The sequence below is a fragment of the Talpa occidentalis genome, unplaced genomic scaffold (genome assembly GCF_014898055.3).
Source record: "Talpa occidentalis isolate TD23 unplaced genomic scaffold, MPIMG_talOcc4v2.1 talOcc4.2, whole genome shotgun sequence".
In the NCBI taxonomy this organism is placed as follows: domain Eukaryota; kingdom Metazoa; phylum Chordata; class Mammalia; order Eulipotyphla; family Talpidae; genus Talpa; species Talpa occidentalis.
In genome coordinates, this window is record NW_023602073.1 from 47436149 (window position 1) to 47462247 (window position 26099).

General features: G+C 44.6%; 1 pseudogene; it reads right to left on the bottom strand.

The window, feature by feature from the left end:
• Positions 1-269: 269 nt before the first annotated feature.
• The window catches only part of LOC119251338 (class I histocompatibility antigen, Gogo-OKO alpha chain-like), a 34186-nt pseudogene continuing 8356 nt past the window's right edge, over positions 270-26099 (bottom strand).

Genomic DNA, 26099 nt, shown 5'->3' on the forward strand with positions numbered 1-26099 from the left:
TCCTCATTTAATGTAGCTACTGGAAAATGACCACTGGCCAATTCTACCCCAGAGGACAATCTGCCCGCCGGAGGACAAACCCACTGGGGCTGCTGTCCCCTCTTAGGTGGCTCCTGGCAGCATGGACAGGTGGTTCTGAGAGTGGTTCTGAGAGTGGCCCCTTGGTGGTTCTGAGAGTGACTCGGCTGTGACAGTCTGGCAGAAGCTGTGGCCACAAGGAAGTGCTCCCCGGGCCCCCGTCTGCAGGCAGACGCTGCAGGTCACCTCGGTCAGGTGGGTCCAGTCATGGCCCCGAAGTCATGACTGTCCTGCAAGGTGGGTGAGGAAGAGGAACAAACAGAGGGCAGAGGAGGCGTTAGAGTACCGGTGACCACACCTGCCCTGGTCAGGCCGCAAGAGCCGCCTCCCTGCCCCACACACTCTCACCCTTTCGAGTCTCTGCTCCCCACGGCACCGCAGGCCTTTCCTAACATGGACTCTCACCTGCCTTCTCTGCTCCCCACACCAGGCAGGGAGGGCTCACAGGGCCTGGCATCACCTCCACTTTCTCTCCCACATCACCTGCAGCTTTTCCTAACACACCTGCCCTCTCCAGGGGCAGCTCTTCCTGCCTGCTGGGATCTGCACAAGCATCTTCTTTTTTCCTTTTGTGTGTGTGGGGGTTGGGGGCAGAGTGTGGAGTGCAGACATGCACACCACTGAAAGAAGGACTTTGGTGAAACTTTTCTTTTAAGAGGTGATCCAAGAACCCCCATCTGTGAACCCACGGGGTCTCCAAAACATCACTCCTCACCAAAGTCAATGTTTCAAAAATGACGCAAGTCTGAGAAACTGTCACCCAGGCAAACTTGATGGGATTATGGAGCATAAAATGAACATTAGCAAAAACTAATGAAAGTATGGCATTTAGAAATTATATCAACGTTGCTTCATTAGTTGTAAAAAAAAAAACTTTACTCACCTAGGATGTTAACAAAATAGAAATGCTGTGGGATAAACAAGAACTGTGCTACCTTTGCAACTTTTCTGTAACTCTCACAGTATTGTTTGTTATATTTTTTAAAGATTTATTCATTTATGCATACAAAAACTGGGGTACAGACCAGAGGTGTGGGGATGAAAGGATTCACAGAGATAGAGTGGGAAGCAGAGCAGGCAGACTGACTGAAACACACTGCTGAGGGGAGCAGCGGGCGGGTCAGGAGACGTGTGCTGCGCCTTGTAGCTTCCTGGCTGGGGATGGAACTTGTTAGGCAGTGGCTGCAGCAAGCTTCATAGGTTGCATCTTAACCCCTTGCACCTCCAGGGAGGCCCTAAATGTTATCATTTTTTAATGCCCTCCAAACTTTTATAGGTTGTAGAAGGAAAAACCTGTCTAATTTCCAGTTTTCCCAGGTATTCTGAGGAAAAAAGATGGAAACCTCACACACAGAGAAGGGCTCTGGAGTCTCCTTGCCTCTGAGCCCTGGTTTTCTTGCTCCACACAGAGCATCTCACCCCCAGGATGCCGCCCTCCAGGACACCCAACTCAATTCTTTAGAATTCTTTGTGCGCATTAGGTCTTTTCCAGACTCCAGAACAGCGCGGCAGCGCCCCCGTGTGGCCACAGGGCTGAGCACAGGAGACCAGAGATGCCCTTTCTCCTGCTCAGCCAGGCCCTCCCCAGGCTCCCTGGGCTCCCAGGGGCTGGACAGGGATCTACACACAAGGGGGCGCCCAAGTATGTGTCAGTTTATCCTTATTTTCAGTCTCCACTTGTCTCTGGGACATAGCAATTGGTTCCTAGGTTCTGGGCAAATCCCCAAATATATAGGTCGCCTCAGTCTGTTGGGATGGAAACTTAGATCCCAGGGTCTATGTAATTTGTTTCTGCTCTGCTTCCAAGGACAAAAGCCCCTCCTGGGAATCACCTTAAATTCTCCATCCTTTGGAGGAGGGGAGGGGCCTAGGAGAGCCCCAGGACACTGGCTAGGAAGATGGGGAGACTCCTGGAAAAGAGAGCAGAGTATGGAAAAGGGGACTTTACAGGACAGAGGTGGAAAGGGGTGCAGGGGAGCCAGAGAGGACCGGGCAGGGAAGGGGCAGCATAGGGGACACTGTGATGGGAAGGTCTGTGTGGGTGACATGGGCTCTTACTGGGGGCTGGAGCATCTGTCTCATCTGGGGGGGGGCAGCAGTGCTGGCCTGTGACGGCTCAGGGAACTGCGCACATCAGGGGCCTGACCTGTCCTTGCAGGGCTGGTGTCACCCACACACACGCACACGCTGGTGATGGAGAGGACTATAACGGGGGGGGGGGGGGCAGGGGAAGATCCAGGTTCCCTGCCCCACCCAAGCAGGGTGGAGCTGAGCAGGGAGAAGCAGCTGGAGAGGAGACTGGAGAAGGAAGGAAGCAGGATGAGCCAGAAGGAGACCTTGGAGGAGGCACATGGAGCAGAGAGACACGTGAAGAACTTGCACTTACTTCTTGGCCTTGGACTGGGTGGCACAGATGTGGGTGAGAGACCCATGGGGAGGTTACAATGGCAGCTTCTATCTTGATTTTGCTCTTTCCTTCCAGACTTGTCAGCCCTGTCCATCCCTTTACTATGGGTCCCCGCCAGGAGGTGCTTTAGGTGGCAGGCATTCAGGCCCTGCTTGGGCCAACCCTGTTTGGTTGAACATTTACCCACAAGGAGACGGGTGACTTTGAATATTTGATTCGTAAACTTTATTCTTTCCTTTTTCTTTGTTGCACACTAATTGTATTAAAGTTCCTTTCCATTAAAGGTCTTACATGTTTTGTCTTGATGCACCAGATGACAGAGTATGGGGGAGATAGATGGTTAAGAGGTGTCCTTAACCCCTCCTTACCCAGGACATCCCCCTCAGTTCCTCAATGCTGGGGTGTCAGGGAGATTCAGGGGGGCCAAGAGAAGGGCAGAGCAAGGCCTGAGCCATCCTGGAAGACCAGCCCTGGGGGCTGATTCTGGGGCTCCAGGACCCCACTCCCTGCAGGCGGGTCAGAGTCAGCCCCGCTGCTCACAGCTCCAGGCTGCTGACAGTCCCTCTGTGCCGTGACCCTGCAGACACTGCTTGGGATAGCGTGAAGAAAAAGAAATGAACAGCAAAATTAAATAGAATCTAAAAAAGGTAGAAATAATTTTTTAAAATCATGTTTATTTTGAAAGACACTTCAAGAGACATGGAATTCTTGTCTGACAGCCCATTGTTATCACGACCTTGACTGTCACAGAGTTACTCAGGCACACCTGTTTATTGTGAGAAAACAGCCGCTGATGAATTTATTGCCTTAATTTCTTAATGATTTGTACAAAATCACTTCCTACTTTGTACCTAAAATAAAGATCTGGCATCTGGCTGTGCATTCCACCCACCAGACAACTCTACCTGGCCCCACGAGGGGGCGTGAGAGGTGACCAGGCTCTCCTTCAGCCCCTTGGGATGGGCTGAACTAGAACTAGGGAACCAAAAATGTTCTGGCAGTTTCCCAGAGAAATCAGAGGGCACTCAGAGAGGTGGAGAGAGATTGATTTAATTGTCACACTGGTGGGATCAGTGGGATCGCTCCCCCAAAAAGCTGAGCACCAAGGCACAACAATGGCAAGGTTTTATACAGTTTGTATGAGAAACTTGCTATCCCATCTCTCATGGCATAAGAGTTCTTTATTGTTCAGGAAGGAGGTTCAAGGGTGTCATGGCTACCACCTCAGACAAGCAGTGAGTACACCAGCAACTTCTCCACTCCAGCAAGCAGCAGAACCAAAGTGATAGACTCCCCCCAAGTAGCAGATTTGGGAAGGCAACAGAAACTAAGCATCAGACTCCCCCAAGCAGGAGGTTTGGAAAACATCCTGCTTCAGGTTATCATTATGTTTTAAATCAGGGGATCATGAATGGATCAATGTGTGTGGTCCATATATACAGTAGAATTCTACTCAGTGATCAAAAATAGAAACTTATGCCATTTGGGAAATATAGATGGGGCAGGAAAGGATAATAACCTTGATAAGTCAGATGGAAAAAATAAATACCAGATCGTTTCCCTTATATGTGGGATATACAGAAATCAAACAAAGGGTCAGAATAAAACCAAAATTTGCAAACTTATCATAGATCTGAGGCCTACAGCAGGGGAATGGAAGAGAGATGGTTCCAAACAGGGGAAGGAAGAGCTCAAGGGAATAGAGATGGATCATGGGTGCTATGGTGGCGAGAGAACTACAAGGACTAAACCTGAGAGAGAAATCAAATATTATACAAAAATTAACAATGATGTAAGAGAACAAATAAATAGATTTAATAAAATAATTTATATCAATCACTGATAACTAGAAAACAAAATTAAATAAAGCAGAGGATCCTGAAGTTACAAAGTGGGGGTGAGAGAAATCCTATAACATCCAGCCACACACAAGACAGAGCTCTCACAATATGACAAAAAATAATACTGAAGAAATTTGGGTGAGTGACATTAAGTGATAACATGCTCAATAGCCCACTGCATCCTCAGACTGTCCCACTCACAGCTCCCCACAACCTGGCCCCATCCTCTGGGGTGTCCCGTGGGGTGAGAGACATCCCAGAGTCCTGGGTGCTGTTGCTGCCTGAGGAGGCCCAGAAGAGACCTGGTCAGAGCCCAGAGATGAGACCCTCAGAGAAACTAATGAGGGTGACTCTCCCTAGAGTTCCCTCTACGCTGTCCTCAGGGGCTCAGGATCCAGCCCCTGATCCACACTTACCTGTACCCTGAGTGTAGCTGATTGTGTGTCCCCTATGGGAAGAAACATCATGTGAGACAAGGGAGGAGTCAGCCCATGGAACCCTAAAGGAATCCCCAAGTCTAGGACAGAGGGAAATTTCTAGAACTATGACTGAAGACCCAGGTCAGTACTGGGATACATGAAGAACGGATATGAAAGGGAATTGGAGTCTTTCCTCTGCAGGGGCCTTCCCCTATGACATTTCCTGAGAAACAGATCCCCATCACCACAGTTATAAGGTAAACAATTGGTGATTCATTTTCATAAGTGCTTTACAAAGACTGAGTGTTCGCAATCAGCTCCAGACTGGGCAACACGTGTGTGGATCGTACTCCCTAGTAACCAGGAAGGGAAAGTTCTCCCTGACATGAAAGCCCCCAGTGGACAAGACCCTCCACTCCCTTCCCTACCCGAGCACCTCTTCCTCCACATCACCGCTGCAGCCACCGCAGCTCCAGTGAGCACAGCTCCAAGGACAACCAGGCAAGCAATGATGCCCACGGTGGATCAGTGGAGTCAGTGGAGTCGGTAGGGATGATGGGCTGAGGAGGGGCCACTGGAAGTGATGGGAGGGGGAGACCCTGAGCCCCAGGCCTCATCCTGACCCTCTGAAGGTCTCCAGAAGGGCTCCTGATGCCCTGAGAAGTTCTGTGCTCTCGTTCCCACCTTACCCCAAATCAGGACTCAGGGCTCCAGCAGCCCCTGGTGCTGCACATGACACATGTACATGTATCTCTGCTCCTCTCCAGAAGGCACCACTACAGCCGCCCACTTCTGGAAGGTTCCGTCCCCCCCAGGCCTGGTCTCCACCAGCTCTGTGTCCTGGGTCAGGTTCTCCCCATCTCGCTGCCAGGTCAGGGTGATGTCCGCAGGGTAGAAGCCCAGGGCCCAGCACCTCAGGGTGACCTCATGCTCAGAGGTGGGGTGGTGGGTCACCAGTGTCTTTGGGGGAATCTGAGGAGAAGGGACAAAAAGTTCACACTTTGGGTTTTCCTTCCTGGACACTGAAGCAGCCTCACTGACCATCCTCAGAATGGACATGACAATTGGTTTGGAGGCAGGAAGCACAAAACCCGAAACCAGCCTGGTCTGGGGAATCTGGGATAATCAGGTGAGAGCCCAGGGTAGGAGGATGCAGGACTCTAAGGAGAACACAGACTTTTGCTCCTGACCTGGGTGGAGGGTGAATGACACAGAAAGGCAGGAGTCAGATCCAGAAATGTTCTCAGACCAAAAACAAGACCTTGAAATTGAAACTCATGGTTCCCAGGATGGCTGCTGGGTCACAAGGATCCAGGGAGAGTGATTTCAGGATGGCCTCCCTCCCTCAGGAGAGACTGGATTCCTTAACCCTCCAGAAAAGTGGTGTCTTCTGGGCGAGTCTCTCTCTAGCACAGAACATGAAACCCAGGGGACTCTCCCTCTCTGCCCAGAAAGCAGCTGCTGTTCTGCCCATTATTCCATTTTCCCTGTGGGGCGCCAGGAAAGGGGAGGCCCGAGGCCTTGTGGCCCCTCTTACCTGTGCGCTGCAGCACCTCCTTCCCAAACTCCAGGAATCTGAGGAGCCACGGGAAGCACCTGCCCTGTATACTGTGCCTGATGCGCTCGGCCCTCCCCTGCGCCTCCCACTCGCGCTGGGTGATCTGAGCCCCCGAGTCCGCGGGGGTCCAGGAGCGCAGGTCCTCGCTCAGGGAGATGAAATCCGCGCCGTCGTAGGCGAACTTTTCATACCCGCCGAGGAGACTCAGGTCTGGGCCCACTTCACAGCCACACATGCTCCGGAGGGTGTGAGACCCTGCGCCCCGCCCAGCGGTCAGCCCAGCGGTCACCCGCGGTCACCCCGCCTCTCAGCCTGAATAACCCTAAACTGAAATGAAAGGGCCGGCAGGACAGTCCCTTCCCGGGGGAGGGGCCTGGCAGATCCACCAGCCTCGAGGGGTCAGCGAACCCTGAGACTCGGGACACCCCGACCTTCTGGTGGGAATGGGGGGTGACCTGACCCTGGCCCCGCTCCGCGAAGCTCACCGTCCTCGCTCTGGTTGTAGCGGCTGCGCAGGTCCCTCAGGAGCGCTTCGAACCACAGCGCGTTGTTCCTTTGGAGATGAGTCTCCTCGTCCAGGTCCTCCTGCCCCACCTGCCCCGCCCAGGGCGCCCGCGGCTCCGCACTCTGACCCGGGGAGTCGCTGTCGAACCGCACGAACTGCGTGTCGTCCACGTAGCCCACGGCGATGTAGTGGGGGTCCCCGAGGACGGGCTGGGACATTGCGGTGTACAAACACCTTAGAGAGTGGGGGCTTGGGGGCAGGAGGGGAGACCCGGGCTGACCCTCCTCTCAGCGCGGGCCCAGGGCCCAGGGAGATGGGCCTGGAGGGGAGAAAGGGGGGGGGGGCTGTGAGATTGAAAAGGGGGGTGGGCCAAGAAGGGCCCAGACTCAGGGGACCAGAGCACTCAGGGGAGGCGGGAGGGACAGAAGGGGCCACAACACAACGGGCCTGAAGGGGTACAAGAGGCTGGGGGGAGATGAGCCTTTCCTGGGGTCCTGCACCCGCAGGGGGCTCCTTGCTCCTCCCTCCTGGAGCAACAGTGTCCAGCTGGACACGCACTCACCCGCCCGGGTCTCCATCAGGGCCAGGGGCCCCCAGAGCAGCAGCAGGAGGGGGAGGGGCATCACACTCCTTCCAGGGGCCTGGGGAGAAGGAGTCCAGGAGGGTCCTTGGAGACTTTGTAACTGGAGCAGGATGATGCTGATTGTCTTCCCTGGACACCCCAGGAAATGGGGAGAGAGAATGGGGGTGAGTGTGGGGTCATCAAGGCTGCACCACCCCACAGAGCCTGTGAGAGGGAGACATGATGCTGTGACAGGGTGACATCCACAGAAAGGGGAGGCTCCAAATTCCCTTCCCCACCTTCAGGAGGAGTGGATTTGGGCTGGGAGAAGCAGCAGCCTGGAGGAATGAAGAAAGTAGTAGTGTTTTCAGGTAATTGTGAATATTGATACTAAATTAAAACTGTACAGGTGGTAGTTTCTCGAAGGTTATTTGCTAACTGAAACCTGAAATAATATCGTGGAATATTTCCTATTCTGTTACATTTCCATAGGCTTCTCTTGCATAGTGGTTGGAACTTGTGCTAATGTATGATTTTTTTAAGGTGATACATTGTTTCACTAAGTTACATAGATTTTTAGTGTTAATTACACTGGAATCAAATGATTTAAAAAAGTTTTATTTTTTAATCACAAATCCCAAAAGAAAAATTTGCACTGTATATTGTCAAGTAGTGATGCACTCATTTTTTCATAATTCTGGTTTTCTCTGAGAGCTTATATTTTATTAGGCAAAATTACTGTCAGTTGCCAAATGTTGATTTTTGTACAAGAAACAGACATTCAGTCTCTCCAGTGGCACAGCAGGTTGAGCACAGCGCTATGAAGCTGTCCCCAGCCTCTGCAGCGCTAGTTGTTGGACCAGGGAGATTCCCACATGGCACTGCAGACCTCTCCTGTCCCACCACTTGCTCCCCTCAGCATTGCTTTCAGTCTGTCTGCCTGTTCTACTCCCCACTCTGTCTCTGGTGAAGCCTCTCACCCTCCTGTGCCTCTGGCCTGTACCCCAACTATTGTATATATGATTTTAAAAATCTTAAAAAAAAAAAAAAAGAAGCAGACAATCATTTTTAGGAAAGTGTCTGCTAATTAACTAAATTTAAATAACCTTAGTTTTTGTCATTCATCCCTCAGGTAAGATTGGTGTTGACCAAAAATAAAAAGAGTCTATTTCATCTCATACAAATATTTCCCTCAGGACACAGTGCTTGGGGATGCCGCAGAAGTGCTCTGTGTCTCCTTCCAGGTCAGCACACCACATATTTTAAAATGTGTATTTGAGGATGACGCAATAATGAAGATAACTTCTAATGCTTTTCCCAGGACATTTTCAGGTGAAACTGGCTTTAATATTTGTTTCTGCAGGTAAGTGCTGGTGAAGAATCACTACTTCTGCACTATAGTGGAGCTATAAGCTCCACTCTTACTAAATTTTACCTCAGCAAATGCCAAATAATGAAAAGACAAATGGTGTCTAAGTGATGTTTTGAAAATAGTTTTACCTCAGGGATCCCATGAAAGGTTCTGGGTGACTTCAAGGGCTCCACAGACCACACTTTGAGAAATGCTTTTCTCAGTGAACCAGGGAGCATCTCCCAAGTGTTCTCTGCCTTTGCCTCCTCTTCACTTCCCAGCATCCCTCTCCCTGGCTGGCTCCTGCCTCCCCAAGCTGCCTCCCCTGCAGATACAATGGGGAGCAGAGAGAGGACCCTGGAGACGTGGAGCTTGCACTGTCAGGAGAGATGGACACTGAGTAAAGGTGACAAAGACACGTGTAAACCCCACCTGAGCCCCGTGCTGGGAGGAAGGAGCAGGTTTGTTGTAAAAGCAGAGAAGCAGTAGCCTTACTCTATTATCAATAGTATCAAGAGATCAAAAAAAAATTAAAAACAAATTAAGCATAATTTGATTTTTTATCTTCTCACAGCTGTCACTCCCGCCCCTGACACAGGTGCTCTTGCCCCATAGACCACCCTGTCCCCTCTCCCTCAGCCCCCCCCCATATCCTGCCCCAGGACCCAATCATATTGAAAAGGCCTGTAGCCTAATCTGCCTCCTGGTCCTGGCCCCATCCTCACCCTCATCTGCTCTCCCCCTCATTTATTATGTGCTGAAGGACAGGCCTCCCCAAGGTGTTCAGAAAGGTGTCCCCAAGACAGGCCACTTTGGCCTTTGAATTACTTCCATCTGAGGTTCTTCTTAAGAAACGTTTACCATTTCTATTACTACCTGGTATGAAAATGGGTGGTCTTACCCAAAATGAGGGTTATTACCAGAAACAAGCTTTATACCCGAGAAACCTACCTATATGTCACGGCAAACATAATTGTAGAACATCCGGTCTTCATCATATGAGCCACCCTGTCCTTGCCATGTGACCCCCTCCTCTCTCCTTGGGTCCCAGACCCCATCTCACTCTTAGCTCAGGAGACACACCCTCATTTCCTGCACGGATTTCAGATGTAGATTCCCTATGCATATATCGGGAAAGTTGGTTATGCTCTAGTACTAAAAAAAAAAAAAAAAGAAAAAATAGATTTTATAAAATTTCATGTGCTCAGAATAAGAGGTCTTGAAAATTAGAGATTTAATCACAGGAATGAATAAATGAGTAGATGAACTGGAATATTAAAATCTCACTCCCACTAATAATGTGAATGGAAAAGAAATGACAAGCAGAGAGAAGACCTATAAGAAACTGAGTCTATCGACCAGGAGATTCTAACAAGTTAATAACACAAGTGTCTAAAAGAATGGAGAGTGGGGCCTCCCCTGGTGGTGCAGCAGTTGAGCACTGGACTGCGAAGCTGTCCGCAGGCTCTGCAGCGCCGGCTCAGTCCCAGCCACTGGCTAGGGTCCCACATGGCATGACAGACCTCTCCTGCCGAGCCCGCTGCTCCCCTCAGCAGTGTACTTTGTCCATCTGCCTGTTCTGTTCCCCACTCTGGTGAATTCTGTCACCCTCCTTCTGCACTTCTGACTGTACCCAGTGCATGTATAAATAAATAAATAAATCTTAAAAAAAAAAAGAATGGAGAGTGAAAATGATGAAAAAAATTCAAGAAAATCCCTGAGCACTCACAGATAAAATATGCACGCTGAGTGTCCTACTGGGTTCCTCCTACACGGATGAGCAGCCCCACACCATGACCTGCTGCCAGGGACTTTCGGAAAGAGGCTGGAGAAGGACAGACCTTGGGGCCTCAAGAGACAACTCAGGCCTGGAGGCCAGAAGCCCCTGGAGCCAGGCCTGCCCAGTCCTCAGGGGAATCCAGCCCAGATTCATGTCAGGCCCAGGTGAGGGAGGCGCTCGGGGGACAGAAATTAATTTCAGCTGTTCGTGGTCTCAGGGTTTACTTTCCACATCCCTCCTCTAGTGGGCAAAAGAGACTGGTGGGTAAAGGGGAGACAAAGATGATGGACACAGAGAACAGGACATGGGAAAATCAACCAGAGGGAAGCAGGGACAGGAGAGAGGCCAAGGGTGAGGTGAGGGATCCAGGCTTCAGCCCTGCTCAGGTGAGCAGGCCCCAGGCCCCAGGGGGCAAGACTGAGGCTGGGAAACAGGGGTCTGCCCAGGATGAAGCAGGCAGAATAGCTGGTGTGTGTGAGATGTCCATGGAGATTCTGACTCTGGGGTGGTCTTGGGGGTGATTAGGAATGAGCACAACAGGAACTAAGCTAGTAAGGGAACAAGATAATTATAACTCCAGGGCCAGTAAAAAAAAATCATACCAAGAAAGAAAAGCATCCTGGTCTACTCACTGCTCAGCTGTTACTGGCTCCCACGAGGTCATAATGATGCAAACTCTGGATCCTGGGGTGTATCTCAACAACCTGCCAGAGGGGCTGCCAGGGACAAATGCCTGTGCTGTGGATCTCAGGGATCACCTTGAGGCCTTCTTGCCACTTAGAGCCAGCTCTCGCGGCCTGGGCAAGAGGCCTGGGAGGTGTGGGCAGGGACTTCCCAAGATGCTTGCTGAAAACTTCAATGTGAAGAAGCAAAGAGCAGGGCAACGTCAGGGGCTCTAGAAAGGCTGCCAGGAAGGCAGTGACAAGCCTCCCTGGGGAGGAGTCTGCAGCTGTTCACCCAAGACCTAAAGCACAAAGGAGGAAGCAAGTCACCAGGCCCTTCAGAACATGCCCCCATGCTCTGTGGTGCCCAAGCCCTGACACAGGAGACAACTTTTCTGAAAGAATACATGATTCTGATCAAGGAGGACATTAAAAAATTCTAACAGGACATAACTCAATTGATGCAGGTGTCAGTAGAGATGGACCAGGCCAACTCCAGAAAGCAGCTGCTACAGAACCTCCTAGAAGCAGATGCATGAGCATGTTGGAAGCTGACACTGAGGAGACATTGAAAACTCAGACAGAGCAGAGATTTCTGCCAAGTCAACAGGCACGTCAAACAGATTAGTGGTGGGCTCCATTCTCCAGGCTACTCAGAAAAATGGGTGCACTCAAAGGCTTTGAAGGACAGGCAGGAGGCCTTGCCCTGCCTCCAGAGTGTGGCCGCATTCACCCCTCAGTCTGTGGTATTTTATGAACATTTTCAATCACACAGAATAATTGAAATAATGATCCCAGCATTAGCATTTGCCACATTTGCTTTATCCCTTTTCTTTATCCACGGATCCATCTCTCTATTCATCCATCTTATTTTTCTGATGCGTTTCAAAGTTAGTTGCACATGTCAGTACCCATCTTCCTGCTATTATTTTTAATTTTTTAAAGATTTATTTATTTATTTAGACAAGCACTGGGTACAGTCAGAAGCGTGGGGTGAGAGAATTCACCAGAGCCAGAGCGGGGAGCAGAGCAGGCAGAAGGACCGAAGTACACTGCTGAGGGGAGCAGCGGGCGGCAGGAGAGGTCTGCGTGCCATGTGGGACCCTCCTCTGGTGGTCAGGGAGCAGCTGGGGATCGAACGGGTGCTGCAGAGGCTGCGAGCAGCTTCACAACCCAGCGCTCAACCGCTGCGCCACCGGGGAGGTCCTTCCTTTTATTTTTTCAAAAGATTTGTTTTATTTATTTATGTATACAAGAGCTGGGGTGAAGGCCAGAGGTGTGTGGGTGAGAGGATTCAGCAGAGACAGTGTAGGGAACAGAGCAAGTGGATCTACCAAAATACACTGCTGAGGAGAGGAGCGGGTGAAACAGGAGAGGTCTGCTGTGCCATGTGGGTCAGCTCCCTGGCCTGGGTTGAAACTCTTACCGCAATGGCTGTCAATAGCTTCACAGTTCTGAGACTTAACCCCTTATGTCACTAGGGACTCCCCACATTTCATTTTCAACACTTGGATAAGAATATTTTTTAGAGGGCCTCCCTGATGGCACAGCAGTTTGAGCACCGAGCTGTGAAGCTGTCCGCAGCCTCTGCAGCACAAGTTCAATTCCCGGCCAGCCAGGGAGAAACCCATATGGTGTGGTAGACCTCTCCTGCCTGCCCGCTGCTCCCCTCAGCAGTTTCTTATTTCCGTCTGCCTGTTTTGCTCCCCACTCTGTCTCTGGTGAATTCTTCACCCTCCCGGGCCTCTGACCTATACCCCAGTTCTTGTATAAATAAATAAAATCTTTAAAAAAAAAATATTTTTTTGAGATAAAACTCAATCTGGAGAAATGCACAAATCTTAAGTATACTACCAAAGGAGTATATTGTGCTTTTCTTCTCTTGGAAACAATGAACATTTAAATAATTCAATGATGTGTCTCACATAACAATACAATTTACCCGCCCTCCCTCCTTTTGAGTAACTACCACAGTCCAATCTGAAGCCTCCCTGGCCCCTCCATTCTCAGCGCATTCCTGTGACACACTCTCCTTGGGACAGAGCCCAGGCCTGATTCACCTTCATAGTTATTTATTTTATTATATTTATTCGGATAACTTTGATATTTCAACCATATTTCTTGGAGGGGTTATAGGAGCAAAACTCCAAAATATATCTTATTTTCCCATATAAATGTGATCTATCAATATATAATAGGTTATACATTTTTAAGCTTTCAATAAATAAGTTTATCTAACTCTCCCTTTTCCTTTCATCCATGAAACTATAGTCAATCATGAGCAGCAGCTTAGCTATTTTCATACCTTCACAGCCATATATTACCATTTATATCTATGGTAAATATTTCAATTATCACTTTTATTAGGCAAACTTGTATTTACAGGCAATGTCTGAAGCAAAATTTCATTAAAGCAATAGATGATCATTTCTTCTAGAAAAACAAATGTCTGAAGTTAGATGAAAGACAAGGAAAGAGGGCACACCTGGTATCACAGGGGTTAAGTCGCAGCACTATCAAGCTATTACCAGCCACAATGGCATGAATTTGATCCCCAACCAGGGAGCTGGTCCACAAGGCACAGCAGACCTCTCCTGTCCCGCCTGCACTCCAGCTCTTGTATGCATAAATAAATAAAAATAAATCTTAAAAAAATAATAAGAGTTGGGGACAACATGGCAACGGGGAAACACTGCAAATAAGTGCTCCCATAAAGAAGAAGTTAATAGGGAGGAAAAGCGGCAGGTCCCCGTGAGAACTGGGACAGGGAAGATAAAGGGGTGACTCTGCCAAACTGCCCAAAGAGGAAAGTTGCCATAAAAGAGGATGGAGCAGAGAGGAAAGCTCAGAACCCGGCTACCCTCCCCTCCCCCCCTCAACAACTCTGGTCCAACCTGCCCAACAGAAAGAAAAAAAAAACAACAACGAGAACAAACTACACATCAAGCGGGACTATGAGTGGAAAGGAAATATCGCAGTCACTGCACCCCGCGAACGGGAACTGTGGAGAACTGTGCAGGAATCGCCATGGAGGTGAGCGAACTGCTCCTTATGCCATTAGAGGAAAACAAGGACTCCCCGGAGACCTACAAATAGTTCAATACCAGCTGGTAAGCTTGTGCAGAAAAGTGGCGTGCTCAAAGAGCATACACGCATCGCGACTGCCCAGATTCCCGAGACCGCGACCTAGGTTTGTAGGGTAGGGAGCCGAGCGGGAGCCCTCATTGAGGTGAATGTCCCTCACTGAGTAATCAGAATCCAGGTGCCCAGACATGGGAGCGGGTGCAAAAGGCGCCATTTCTGCAGAACTGAGCTGGGCTACAGCCTGCGTCCTGGACCTGAGGGCTTCAGAACTGAGTCCCAGGGCACGAAATTCAGGATGTGGGATTCTCCCCGACAGCCAGGTACTGGGCAGACACAGCACCCCCACACCATTGAGGCGCTCCACACCACCCACAATCTGTTCCCCAGACCCACAGGGGTAAAAACAGTTCTGGAAGGATGCTAGGAAAGATCTCTGGTGCCACCTAACGACCAGAACAAAATCACCAACATCTTGATAGTTGGAAACCAGGGATCCCCAAAACACCCTCAACTCAGAGAGGGTGGGCCACGCAAACTGGGATAAGAAGGGAAATAAGGTGTGGAACAAGACACCATTCTGGAACTGAGAGCAAGGCACAGGATCTGGGGCATGGAACTCGCCATAGTAACAGGCACTGCACAGGGTGACAGCCAGCATTTTGGATCAGATAGCCTTGGAACTGAGACCTAGAGTGCAAAATTCAGGGTGTGGGATCCATACAGCTGCGGGCACAGCACCGGGTGAACACAGGGCAGACACAGCACCTAGCTTGAATAAGACCCCCTGTGTTGAGGTGCTCCCCTCCGCGCCTCCTCTTTTCTCAGGGAACCACTGGGAAAATGCACAGGTCAGCAAGTATGGGTCTCTGGCACCACCTCATGACCAGAACAAAATCACTGACTAGCTGATTTCCTGATGGAACTGAGTAAATACAGAGGGAGGGAACTGTAAGGAACAGTGCTCAGCAACACAGCATCAACACCCTGGTGGAGTTTTAGTCCACCAGTGCTGGTCTCAGTCTGGTAAACAGTTTCTGACACCCCTAAAGGAGCACTCCAAAGAAATGCCCGCCAACACCAGTGACACAATGTCCCAACGCATAGAACTGATTAGAAAGTGAACAAGAGGGAGAAGAAGAAATATAAATAACCAAGCAAGCCCACAGGAGGACACACCACAAAAAGAAATACAGTCACCAGAGCTCAACAATGTTATGGAAGAACTTCTCGGCCTATCAGATAGAGAATTAATGATCATCATGATTAGAAAACAGAAAGAAAATGAAAAGGAAAAAAATGATTTGAGACAAATAATCACTGAACTGAAGAATGAAATTGAGACCTTATGAAAGAAAAGAAACACTGGAGATTAAAGGATTTCTAGAGGAGATAAAGAACTCTGGGAAAAGCAATGAAAACAGAATCGATGAAATGGAAGAATGGATCAGTACTATTGAAGATACAAAAATAAAAAGAGCCAAAAGAGAAAAGGAGAAGGCAAATGAAGCAGTATGAGGATACTCTTAGGCAATTATCAGACTCCATGAAGAGTCTGATAGAGAGGAAATGTAAGAGTTTTGGGCATTCCAGAAGATGAGGAGAGAGGCAAAGGAACTGAGAAATTATTTAAGGCAATCATTGAAGAAAACTTAGCAAGCATGAAAAAGGAGACAAATATATAGACATACAAGAAGTGAGAACTCCCAATTACCACAATAAAAATAAACTACAGCAAGATATCAAATAGTAAAGCTTGCAAGTGTCCAAGGCAAAGGAAAAATAATGAAACTGGCAAAGGGGAAGAAACAGATAACTTATAAGGGAAAATCAATCAGGTTAGTGTCAGACTTCTCCAAAGAAACATTAAGGGCAAGAAGAGAATGGAGTAACATATTCAGCAAACTTCAAGACAGCAAATGCCAACCAAGAATAGTTTACCCTGCAAAGCTCATCTACCTCTATGAAGAAAAAATATGGACCTTCTCAGACAAACAGAAACTCCAGAAATTCATTACAACTAAACTCCCATGCCAAAAAATTCTACAAGAAGTACTAAAGCCAAAACCAACAGAGGAAAGAACAAGAAGAACAGAATAAAGCAAGGAATAAAACCACAAAAAAAAAATCAAAAAAAAAATGGCAAATACAGATGCCAACATATCAATATTAACTCTAAATGTAAATGGATTAAACTCATCAATAAAAAGACAGAGAGTAGTGGGCTGGATTAAAAAACGAAACCCAACCTTCTGCTGTCTCCAGGAAACACATTTAACCACAAAAGATAAACATAAACTGAAAGTAAAAGGTTGGAAAACAATCCTACAAGCAAATGGACCAAAAAAAGAAGGCAGTAACAGCCATACTTATATCAGATGAAATAGACTTCAAATTAAAAAAGGTAAAAAGAGACATACACAGACACTACATTATGATCAAGGGGACGATACATCAGGAAGATATAATACTCATCAACATATACTCACCAAATGAAGGGGCACAAAATATATTAAACAATTATTATCAGCTCTGAAAACAGACATTAAAGAAAATACATATATAGTGGGAGACTTCAACACCCCACTCTCATCAATGGACAGATCAATGGGACAAAAAATAAACAAAGACACTAGAGCCCCAAATAAAGACATAGAACTCATGGACTTAACAGACATCTATAGGACAATGCACCCAAAAAAATCCGAGTACACATTTTTCCCAAGAGCACATGGATCATTCTCCAGAATCGATCACATACTGGGCCACAAGACAAATAACAGCAGATACATGAAAATCAAAATCATTCCAACTATCTTCTCTAATCATAAAAGGATCAAGCCAGAAATAAATCATGAATAGAAAACAAGGAATCCTCCCACTTCAAGGAGATTGTAATCTACACTACTGGAAGACCGCTGGGCTAATGAGGAGATCAAAGAAGAAATTGAAAATGCTTTGAGTTGAACAACAAGGAGAACACCACTTTCCAGAATGTATGGGATGCAGCAAAAGCAGTAATAAGAGGAAAATATATAGCAATACAAGCTTACATCAAGAAACAAGAAAGAACTCAAAGAAACAACCTAATGTCACATCTCAAAGAGCTAGAAAAAGAACAACAAAAAAACCCTAAACCAGTAGAAGGAAGGAAATAATAAAAATTAAAACAGAAATAAATGAAATGGAAATTTAAAAAAAAAAATTCAAAAGATCAATAAAACAAAAAGTTGGTTCTTTGAAAAAATAAACAAAATAGACAAACCTCTAGCCAGGCTCACAAGAAAAAACAGGAGAAATACATATAAATAAGATTATAAATGAAAGGGGAGAAATCACAGCAGACTCAGTAGAAATCAAAAGTATAACCAGAGATTACTATGCACACTTGTAAGCAAACAAATTCAACAACCTAGAAGAAATGGACAAATGCCTGGAATGATACAATCATCCAAAGATGGACAAAGAAGAAATACAACAACTAAACACACCAATTACAAGCAGCGAAGTTGAGGCAGTAATCAAAGCACTCCCCCAAAACAAAAGTCCAGGACCAGATGGCTTCACAAATGAACTCTACCAAACGTTCAGCAGTGAATTAGTGCCTATCCTACACAAACTCTTTCAAAAAATTGAAAAAGAAGGAATACTACCAAATATGTTCTATGAAGCCAATATTACACTAATACCAAAACCAAACAAAGACAGCACAAAAAAGAAAATTACTGGTCAATCTCCATAATGAACACTGATGCAAAAATCAACAAAATCCTTGCCAACAGAATCCAACAATGCATCAAAGGGATAGTAAACCACGATCAAGTGGGACTCATCCCAGGAGCACAAGGATGGTACAACATATGAAAATCGATCAGTGTAATCCAACACATCAACAAAAAGAAAAATAAAAACCATATGATCAAATCAATAGATGCTGAGAAAGCTTTCGAAAAAGTCCAACATCCATTTATGATGAAGGCCCTTGAAATTCTCGGGATAGAAGGAACATGCCTTAAAGTGAAAAAAGCCATTTACAACAAACCCACTGCCAACATTATTCTCAATGGTGAAAGGCTGAAGGCCTTTCCTTTGAGATCAGGAACAAGACAAGGATGTCCTCTCTCACCACTGCTCTTCAACATAATGCTGGAGGTCCTAGCCAGGGCAATAAGACAAGAGAAAGACATACGAGGAATCCAAACAGGGAAAGAAGAAGTAAAACTATCACTATTTGCAGGCAATATGAGAATATACATAGAGAACCCTAAAAATTCCACAGAAAAACTACTCAAAATAATCAACCAGTTCAGTAAAGTAACAGTATACAAAATCAACACACAGTAGCCTTCCTATACACAATCAATCAGAAGAAGAAGAAATCAAGAAAACCATCTCTTTTATAATTGAAACAAAAAAAAATTAAATACTTGGGAATAAACCTAACAAAAGAGGTGAAAGACCTATACAAAGAAAATTATAAAACACTGTTAAAAGAAATTGAAGAAGACACAAAGAAATGGAAAGACATCCCATGCTCATGGATTGGAAGAATCAACATTATTAAAATGGCCGTCCTCCCAAAAGCAATATACAGATTCAATGCTATTCCAATCAAAATCCCAACAACATTCTTCAAAGAAATAGAACAAATACTGTGGAAATTCATATGGAAACACACACACAAAAAAAACCAAAACACCACGAATAGCCAAAGCCCTGCTGATGAAAACAAAGGAGAAAGGAGGTATCACACTTCCAAACTTCAAGCTATACTACAAAGCCATAATAATTAAAACAGTTTTATATTGGAACAAAAACAGATACACAGACTAATGGAACCGAATAGAGAGCCCAGAAATAAAATCACACTTATATGAACAACTAATCTTTGACAAAGGAGCAAAAAATATGCAATGGAACATGGACAGTTTGTTCAATGAATGGTGCTGGGAAAACTGGACCTCCACATGCAAAAAAATGAAACTAGACCAGTACCTCTCAGAGTGCACAAAAATCAACTGAAAATGGATAAAAGAACTGGACATAAGATCTGAAACCATAAAATATATCGAAGAAAATATAGGTAAAACAATATAAGACATACATCTCAGAAACATCTTTTTTTTTTTAATTTAAATTTTATTTTTATATTCCCCATACAATTGCAACCCTCTTATTTTGACCCTAATCCCTCCTTTCCCCGCCCCCTACCCCACCATACAGTGTCTCTGGTTCATAGTTGTTGTTGATTTTGATTTTTACTTTCTTATAGTTATTCTTTTTCCTGGTCTCTTATTTAAGATTTCTAGATTCCTGCTATGAGTGAGACCATCCCTATTTTTCTTTTTCTTTCTGGCTTATTTTGCTGAGCATGATCCCTTCCAGTTCCATCCATGTTGCTTTCAAATTGCATGTGTTTATCTTTTTTGAATGTTGGGTAATATTCCATGATGTGTATGTACCACATCTTCTTGATCCAGTCATTTATTTTTGGGCATTTGGATTGTTTCCAAAGCTTAGCTATTGTAAACAGTGCTGCTATAAACATAGGGGTGCAGGTGCTCTTTGGAATTGATGTTTCTGTGTCCTTTGGGTAAATACCTAGTAGTGGAATTGCTGGATCATATGGAAGCTTTATGTTTAGTAGGTCCAGAAATCTCCACACAGCTCTCCATAGTGGTTGGACCAGTTTGCACTCCCACCAACAGTGCAGGAGAGTTCCTTTTTCTCCACACCCTCGCCAACATTTGTTGTTGCTCGTTTTTTTAATATGTGCCATTCTCACTGGTGTGAGATGGTATCTCATTGTAGTTTTGATTTGTATTTCCCTGATTACAAGTGATGTTGAACATTTTTTCATTTGCCTGTTGGCCATTTGCATTTCCTCTTCAGAGAAGTTTCTTTTTAGCTCTTCTGCCCAATTTTTGACAGGATTATTTTCTTTGTTGTTGAGTCTCATCAGCTCTTTGCAGATTTTTGTCATCAGTCCTTTATCATTAGTGTTGTGTGCAAAAATGTTCTCCCAGTCAGTGGAGTTTTCTCTTTGTTTTGGTTATTATCTCTTTTGCTGAGCAGAAGCTCTTTAATTTGATGTAGTCCCACCTGTTTATCTTTGCCTTCACTATCGCTGCTTTGGGTGATGTGTCTATAAAGATGTTTTTGATGTGCATATCATGTAGTGTTTCGCCTATATTTCCTTCTATGTATTTTATGGTTTCAGGTCTTATGTCTAGTTCTTTAATCCATTTGAGTTGGTTTTGTGCATGGTGTGAGGTAGTAGTCAAGCTTCATTCTTTTGCATGTAGTGACCCAGTTTTCCCAGCACCATTTATTGAACAAACTTTCTTTACTCCAATGCAAATTCTTTGCTCCTTTGTCAAAGATTAGTTGATCATAAATCTGTGGGTTTATTTCTGGATTTTCTATTTGATTCCATTGGTCTGTGTGTCTGTTCTTGGTCCAATACCATGCAGTTTTGATGATTATGGCTTTGTAGTATAGTTTGAAGTCTGGGAGTGTGACGCCTCCATTCCCTTCTCTTTTTTTTTTCAGGAAAGCTTTGGCTTTTTGGGTTTTTTTGTGATTCCATATGAATTTCATCAATAATTGTTCTATTTCTTTGAAGAATGACATTGAAATTTTGATTGGAATAGCATTGAATCTGTATATTGCTTTTGGTAGGATGGCCATTTTAATAATGTTTATTCTTCCAATCCATGAGCAGGGGATGTCTTTCCATTTCTTTGTGTCTTCTTCTATTTCTTTTAACAGAGTTTTATAACTATAAAACACTTTGTATAGGTCCTTTACCTCTTTTGTTAGATTTATTCCCAAGTATTTGATTTTTTTGTTTCGATATTAAAGGGGATTTTTTTTTATTTCTTCTTCAGATTTATTGTTTGTGTGTAGGAAGGCTACTGACTTTTGCGTGTTGATTTTGCATCCTGCCACTTTACTGAAATGATTGATGAGTTGAATTAGTTTTTCTGTGGAGTTTTTAGGGTTCTCTATGTATATTATCATATCATCTGCAAATAGTGATAGTTTGACTTCTTCTTTTCCTATTTGGCTTGTATGTCTTTCTCTTGTCTTATTGCCCTGCCTAGGACTTTCAGGGTTATATTGAAAAGCAGTGGTGAGAGTGGACATCCTTTTCTTGTTCCAGATCTTAATGGGAATGCTTTCAGCTTTTCACCATTTAGAATGATACTGGCTGTTGGCTTGTCATATATGGCCTTTATGATGTTGAGGTATGTTCCTCGTATCCCGAGAATTTCAAGGGCTTTTATCATGAATGGGTGTTGCACTTTGTCGAAAGCTTTCTCGGCATCTATTGAGATTATCATATGGTTTTTATATTTCTTTTTGTTGATGTGTTGGATACCATTGATTGATTTTCAAATGTTGAACCATCCTTGTGTCCCTGGAATGAATCCTACTTGGTCATGGTGAATTATCTTATGGATACATTGTTGGATTCTGATAGCGAAAATTTTATTGAGGAATTTTGCATCAGTGTTCATTAGGGATATTGGCCTCTAGTTTTCTTTTTTTGTGTTGTCCTTGTTTGGTTTTGGTATTAGTGTAATGTTGGCTTCATAGAAAACGTGTTTGGTATTATACCTTCCTTCTCAATTTTTTGGAAGAGTTTGTGAAGGATAGGCAATAATTCGTCTCTGAATGTTTGGTAGAATTCATTTGTAAATCCATCAGGTCCTGGGCTTTTATTTTTGGGGAGGTTTTGATTACCATTTCAATTTTGCTGCTCGTAATTGGTCTGTTTAGGTGTTCCATTTCTTCTTTATCTAGCTTTGGGTGATTTTAGAGTTGTAGGAATTTGTCCATCTCCTCTAGATTGTTGAACTTGTTTCCATGTAACTGTTTATAGTAGTTTCTGATTATTCTTTTGATTTCTGCTGTGTCCATTGTGATTTCTCCTCTTTCATTGTGATCCTGTTTATTTGTGCTTTCTCCCTTTTTTCCTTTGTGAGCCTGGCTAGGGGTTTTTCTATTTTATTGATTTTTTCAAAGAACCAGCTCTTGGTTTCATTGATATTTTGGATTGATTTTTTAGTTTCAATTTCATTTATTTCTGCTTTGGTTTTTATTATTTCTTTTCTTTTTGGTTTTGGGGTTTTTTTGTTGTTCTTTTTCTAGATCTTTGAGCTTCGAGATTAGGTTGTTTCTTTGAGTTCTTTCTTGTTTCTTGATGTGAGCCTCTATTGCTCTATTTTCCTCTTATTACTGCTTTTGCTGCATCCCATACATTTAGGAAATTGGTGTCCTCCTTTCATTCAATCAAAGAATTTTTTAATTTCTTCTTTGATCTCCTCATTAGTCCAGTGGTCTTCCAGTAGTGTGGTTTTCAATCTCCATGAGGTAGAAGAGTTCCTTGCCTTCTTTTTATGGTTTATTTCTAGTTTGATGCCTTCATGATCAGAAAAGATGGTTGGTATGATTTCAATGTTGGTGAATCTGTTGATGTTTGTCTTGGGTCCCAGTATGTGATTGATCCTGGAGAATGATCCGTGTGTGCTTGAGAAAATGTGTACTCCGTTTTATTTTTTTTTTTGGTTTGGTGTTCTATAGATGTCTATTAAGCTCAAGCACTCTAAATCCTTATTTAGAGCTTTAGTGTCTTTACTTATTTTTTGTCATGTTGATCTATCCATTGTTGATAGTGGTGTGTTGAAGTCTCCCACTACATATGTGATTTCTCTCATGTCTGTTTTCAGAGATAACAATAGTTGTCTGATATATTTTGGTGCTCCTTCGTTTGGTGAATATATGTTAATGGGTGTTATTTCTTCTTGAAGAATTGTCCCCTTGATCAAAATGTAGTGACCGTTGGGGTCTCTTTTTACCTTTTTGAGTTTGAAATCTGTTTTATCTGATATAAGTATAGCTGTTTATGCCCTTTTTTGTGGTCCATTTGCTTGTAGGATTGTTTTCCATCCTTTAAGTTTGAGTCTATTTTTATCTTTTGTAGCTAAATGTGTTTCCTGGAGACAGCAAAAGGTTGGGTTTTGTTTCTTAATCCAGCCTGCGACTCTGTGTCTTTTTATTGAAGAGTTTAGTCCATTTACATTTAGAGTTAATATTGATATTTTAGCATCTGTATTTGCCATTGTGTTTGTCTTTCCTTTGATTTTATTTATTTATTCTTTTAATAGCTTTTTTTTTTTTGGCCTTCTTTCTTTATTATTCGTCCCTCTGAGGTTTTGGCTTTAGGACTCCTTGTAGTATTTTTTGGAGTGGTAGTTTAGTCATAATGAAATTCCAGAGTTTCTGTTTGTATGGGAAGGTCCTTATTCTTTCTTCATAGAGGAAGGAGAGCTTTGCGGCATAGAGTATTCTTGGTTGGCATTGTTTTCTTGGAGTCTGTTGACTATGTCTCTCTACTCTCTCCTTGCCCGTAGTGTTTCTTTGGAGAAGTCTGATGTCAGTCTGATTGGTTTTCCTTTGAATGTTATCTGTTTCTTCCCTCTTGTCTGCTTCATTATTTTTTCCTTATCTTGGATTCTTGGGAACTTTACTATTATGTGTCTTGCTGTATTTTTCCTTTTGTCATGAAAGTCTGGTGTTCTTCTTGCTTCTTCTATATCAATTTTCAGCTCCTTCTTCATGTTTGGGAAGTTCTCTTCATTATCTCCTTGAATATTTTCTCTGTTCCTACATCTCTCTCCTCTCCTTCTGGGATTCCTGTATCTCTTATATTTCCTTTCCTCATGGAGTCAGATAGTTCCCGAAGTCTTTCTTCGGTCTTTTTCCTTCATATTTCTCTTTCCTTTTCTGTTTTGTTTCTTTTTATTTATGTGTCTTCGAGAGTACCTATTCGTTCTTCCATTTCATCTATTCTGCTCTCATTGCTTTTCCCAGAATTCTTTAGTGCCTCCATTAATTCTTTGATCTCCTACATTTCTTTTACTTCCTTCTTTAGGGAATCAACTTTATTCTTCTGATCATTGATTATTTTTCCCTTATTATTGTTTTACTTTATGACTTCTGTCAGTTTTTTAATCATGGCAATTTTAAATTCTCTTTTTGGAAGGCTCAGAAGTTCTTCCAAGTTACTGTCATTGCAATCTGGTGGGTGGTTTTCTTTTTGTGGTGTGTCCTTTTCCTGAGGAGTTGCAGGTTGCATGTAGTTTTTCTTTTCCATACTGCCTGTTTTCTAATTTGCCGTATGCATTGGGACATTGTGTTGGTGGTACTGGCTGGCATCTTTTTGGTGTGCTCTTTGTGGCAGTCTAAATGAGTCAAATACTGTTATGCCAGAAGTCTAGTGAGCCAGTGGTACTTTGAGTGTGTTAATTGTCGCTGTCACAGAATATTTCCTTCTTCTGTGTTTTATTACAAAGTGTGTCTTGAAGTCCCACAAACTTCCCTGGAGGTGGGGCAGCTGGATTGGACTCTGTTCCAAATCACTGGATCCCCATCTGGGCTCCAATTCCTGCCATTCGGGTCCAGGCTTGTGGGGGCCTTCAGCTCACCTTTGACTGTGCAGGAAACTTTCTCCCTCTGGCTCCACAGGGAGCCTTTTGCCAGTTTCAAGCAGTCTTTATTTAAAAAAGGTCCCTGTTCTAAAATGGCGATGCGGGGATGCACTCCCTTGTGTGCTGGTCTACCCCTGCTGTGGGTGCCTGCACCCCTCTGGGCTCGGACTGCTGGCCAGAGGGGCCTGGCAGGGGCGAACTGCCCAGCTCACCTCTGGCTCCTCTGGGAGCCTTCTGCTGGTTTCAAGCAGTCTTTACTGAAGAAAGGTCCCTGTTCTAAAATGGCAATGCAGGGATGCACTCCCCTGTGCGTCTGGTCTGCCCTGGCCATGGGTGCCCGCTCCCCCTCTGGACTAGGACTGCTGGCCAGAAGGGGCCTTGCACAGGCAAACTTCCCAGCTCACCTCTGGCTCCTCCAGGAGCCTTCAGAAACATCTTTAAAAACTCATCACCCAAAGCAGTGATAGTGAAGGCAAAAATAATCACCTGGTATTACATCAAACTGAAAAGTTTCTGTACAGCGAAAGAGACATCAATGAAAACAGGGAGACACCCCACTGACTGGGGAAAAAATCTTTGCACTATATTCAACTGATAAGGGACTGATCACAAAGATTTACGAAGAACTCACAGGACTCAACTAAAACAAAATAAACAATCCAGTCAAGAAATGGGCAGAAGAACTTAAAAGACAGCTCTCCAAAGAGGAAATGCAAATGGCCAACAGGCATATGAAAAAATGTTCAACATCCCTTATAGTCAGGGAAAAGCAAATCAAAACTACAATGAGATACCACCTTACACCAGTAAGAAGTGTACATATCAAAAAAACAAGCAACAACAAATGTTGGAGAGGATGTGGTGAAAAAGGAACTCTCGTGCACTGCTGGTTGGAGTGCAAACTGGTCCAACCACTATGAAAAGCTGTCTGGAGGTTCCTCAGTCTACTAAAAATGGAACCACCATACAACCTGGCAATTCCACTCCTAGGGATCTATCCAAAGGACACAGACACATTGATTCGAAAGAATACCTGTACACCTATGTTTATTGCAGCACTATTTACAATGGGTAAAACCTGGAAACAACCCAAATGCCCAAAAATAGATGACTGGATCAAGAAGATGTGGCATATATACACAATGGAATGTTATTCAGCAATCAAAAAAGATAAACTCATGCCATTCACAGCAACCTGGATAGAGCTATAAGGGATTATTATCAGTGCAATAAGCCAGAAGGAAAAAGAAAAATAATGGATGGTTTCACTTTTATCTTGTTTTTATTCTTTTCCTTCCAGCCTTGCCTGTCTCTGACCCTTTTCTATGGGTCCCCACGGGAAGGTGTTCTAAACTGTGA